General features: G+C 34.0%; 1 non-coding gene across 1 annotated transcript; it reads right to left on the reverse strand.

Moving 5' to 3' along the window:
- Positions 1-3,388: 3,388 nt before the first annotated feature.
- Positions 3,389-3,460, reverse strand: TRNAD-GUC (transfer RNA aspartic acid (anticodon GUC)). Its single transcript has one exon. It is a non-coding gene; the product is annotated as a tRNA-Asp (tRNA).
- Positions 3,461-3,960: the final 500 nt, after the last annotated feature.

The following is a 3,960-nucleotide window of genomic DNA, read 5'->3' on the forward strand; positions in this document are numbered from 1 at the left end:
GAGGTCGGGGTAAACAACATTACAATTAATAATAGCGTACGATGAGTTTCATACGTGAACAAACTTGAGGTTGTAAGTAATTGAGAATACGATTGCGTAGAATGTAATAACATGAGAATGAGGTAAGTTCCTTGGGGTGACACATACATATATCAAACTTAAAATAAATAGAATTGGATTAACAACCAAAACAATAGATGAAATGTGATAAAACGTTAATATGGCCACTATTGTGAAACCATTTATATAATGTCATCATAATAACGGTTTCTAATAGTGCCAAAACTTGCGGATAACCATACACAGACCGCTTAATAGATTAGATGAAATGATGTATAATAATGCGTAAAATCGCGTTTTGATTGAAAAACATAGATGCTCAATATGAATAACATAGTCATGAAAATATCGTTTAAAAGATAAACAAAATTTGTAGCGAAATTGAGGCTTTGAAAGTATTACACAAATTTTTATTGATTAACTTGAATTCGATCATGAATAATCGAAACACAAAAATGAAATCTCATGTGCATAAAGTTACCATCGAAACATCTCATCAATGGAAAAGAAATAAAATAAAAAAAATCAGTGAGACTCGTATAAACGATGAAATATGTAAGTCACTAATTATATACTCTTTTGAAAATAATAGAATGAAATTGAAAATGAAGTCTTAAATAAAGTCGTTCAAACGTTTCCAAGAAAATGTATATAATAACAAGCATCGCGGTAACGCGTAGCTAGAGAAACATTTTGATCATTATCAATTGTGAATCTTGTAAGCCAAATTGTTAAAGGAATTTGTATACATAAAGCTGTTATGATGAAAATAATTTATGAAGAATTGATGCTTGAGATAATAAGAGGTAATAGTCGCGTAAATCGTTAATGAACAAAACTCATGACACAAAGTCTAGTATATAGGGTATTTATAAATGCGTCCCAAAAAGATTTGCAAAGCCATGGTCATTGAGTATATGCAAGATGGTGAAAGTTGTAATTTATTACTAAATAAATCCCGCATTCAATATTCAAAATAAAACCTCGTATTTATAAAGCTATTAAGAAATTTATCACCTTAGGTGACAATATTTAAAATCTTGATATCATACATATAATCGTTTAATAACCTTTGAAAACAAATCCTAATAATAGAATTTTGTTGTCATGACAATCTTAGATTTTTGAAAGATGATTTATAAGATTTGGACAATATATAAATCCTTAATCTTGAAAGAGTTTATAATCTATAAGTGATTATTTGAACACATGAGGTTGTTATAAATACACTAGTTGTATATACGTACATAAAAGAATTATGGGTAAAATGAAGCTTGCGTGCGTATGGAGGGGTTTTAGGCTTCGAAAGGTGAATGGTTTGGAAATTTGGTGAAGAGTGAGTGTGTTTCGGTTGGCTTGCGTAGTTGGGTTTTTCTTGAGTTGGATTGATGAGGTTTGTTGAGTTTAGGTCGTTTGAGTGGATTAGGCTTAAATGATTTGTGTGAGTAATGGTTGGTCAATTTGGATGAGGTTTACTTATTTGAACTCGGGTTAAGTTGATGGGTTGGATAATTTGATCTTGACTAGTTTGGGTTGCTATTTGGATATCGCCTCTATGGTTGGATGGAAACGGTGTGGCGATGCTATAATGCTAAATGTTTATGTTTCCCGTGTATATTTTATTTAATATTTTAATTGTTTTTGTTCGTTTTTAGTCAAAATTTGTATACTACTAACGTTTTTATGTTTCGTAGGTTCCGGGAGTTACTCGTGATCAAAAAGGACGAAAAACAAGCTAAAAAGAGCCAAAACGGAGATCCGTAACGCGTCAGGAAGGAGCCAGACAGAGAACCGGTCAGACCGGGCCGGTCTTGGTGGAGCACGCTGCGTCGCGCGACCAGGCACTCCATTTCCCATCGCGCGTCGCCTAGAGGCTGTTGGGCATGATTTATTTCATTTTTGCTTCAAGTTGATCCTTGTTTTGGGTATTTAAACATGTTTAACTTAAACCTAAACATAACCTGAAGCCACCATCCGAATTTTAGAGTTCTTGGAGCTATCTTTCGAGTTTCTTGGTGATTTTGGAAAGAGGACAGCCGGTGAAGACTTATACGTTCACGTTTGGAGATTACGGGTTTTATCGCCTTTAATCTTTCGTTTATTAGATTTTCACCATGTTTTCAGTATTACTTGTTTTGTTTGATTTAGACTATATGATGCTAGGCTTAATTCCATAAACTACCTAGGTCGTGATGAACCTTAGTTCGGTTTGATTTTGATTGGATTTCGTTTCGTTATGGATTTTATGTTCTAAGTAACTGTTGAGTTTTGATTTAATTGATGCGTTTGATTGCTTGGTTTTGTTTACTTGAATTTATTGTTTCACATTGCCCTTGTTGATTGTTTCATAGGGTAGGGTTTTGTTAGATCATTTACTGTGTGTTCTTGACTAGTTTGTGATTAATATCGATTAAAATCATAGAAACAATAAAATCAATTAAACAGATAAAAGTGAGATGCTAGTCTAAAATGTTGTAAGGTGATAGGCTATTGATAGATCTTTGCTTGTCGGGATTGCAAGATTTAGTTCTTCGTAAGGAGTCCGTCTAGGTTTGATTGTCAGCTTAGTCTATTAAGTTAATTGAGTCTGCTTTGCTATCTTTTAATTCCGTGCTGTAAGGTAGGTTTTCGTCATAAAAGATACTTAGACATAAGGGATTAAATAACCTTAAGGAAGTTTAATATAAAACTGGCGAGTCTTAAAACTTGTTAGAATCCATAGGCGTCTTTTTGAAGTTCAAGGGTCCTGTTCGGGTTTTCTGTCAATGGTCTATTTTATGATCCCAGTTCCATAACTTGGGTTTTCCATTTAATTAATAACCGTAATTTTGGGGATTCTAGCCTAGGCAGTTATCTTTGTCATCTGAATTAATCCAAGTTTTCTAAATTGTTTATTAGTTTAAAGTAATTAGGGTTAAGTTTTTATTAATTAATTAATTAGTTTAAGTTTATGATTATGTATTATTATTATATTAATTAGGGTTAGGTTTTAATTAGTTTATTTTTAGTTTAATAGTTAAGTAATCATTAGTTAATTATTAGTAAGTTAATTATTATTTAGAGTTTTAATTATTAGTATTAAATTCCCCCGCAAATATTATTAATAAATAGTCGTGTCTTGTAGTTGAGTCTTGTTTGCTAGTTGCGTAATTTAAAGAGTCTCGTGGGTTCAATATCCGGACTTACTTAGTTGTACTAGAGTCGACCGGTTCACTTGCCGGTTAGTAGTTTTAGTTAAGTTAAGAGTCTAGAATTATTACTTAGTGTCTAGATTAGCTTATTTTTAGTTAATAAATATATAACTACTTTTAGCACATCAAGTTTTTGGCGCCGTTGCCGGGGATCGAACCCGGGTCACCCGCGTGACAGGCGGGAATACTTACCACTATACTACAACGACCATTGGAGAAAGATGCCCAATACCAAAAAACATTAGCTGAACATGATGCTATACAAAGAAATCAAATATCTGTTTTTGCAGGTCTCCAAGATGCAATTAAAGAAATCTCCAGAAAACTGACAAAGGTGGAAGAAGGGCCAAAGTAGATCTCCCAATGCGTGTACGAGTCAGATAGCAAACTTATTCGAGATACCCAAGAGGAGAGTGTGCAGATGGAGCAGCAACCGACACCTGATTATAAGTATGATGCAGAAGGCAACTATTTGGGATACATGAATCGGTTGGGTGAGTTGTTCCCGATGTTTCCAGAAGAAGGGAAAGAGCCAATCATGGAGTATATAGACGACTCAGAGGAGATCATCCCGGATACGGAGACGCAAGTGACTGATGAAGTTCAACCTCAGGTTTCACAGGTATGTGTTGCTAATTTTACTAAGTTTTGCAGTGACTCCGATGATGATTGTGACGAGGAGGAGTGGGCTGCATATCTGAGATCAATT

This window comes from Bidens hawaiensis, unplaced genomic scaffold (genome assembly GCF_021521415.1).
Source record: "Bidens hawaiensis isolate Kalapana, Puna unplaced genomic scaffold, B.hawaiensis_p1.1 tig00007885_1, whole genome shotgun sequence".
Classification (NCBI taxonomy): domain Eukaryota; kingdom Viridiplantae; phylum Streptophyta; class Magnoliopsida; order Asterales; family Asteraceae; genus Bidens; species Bidens hawaiensis.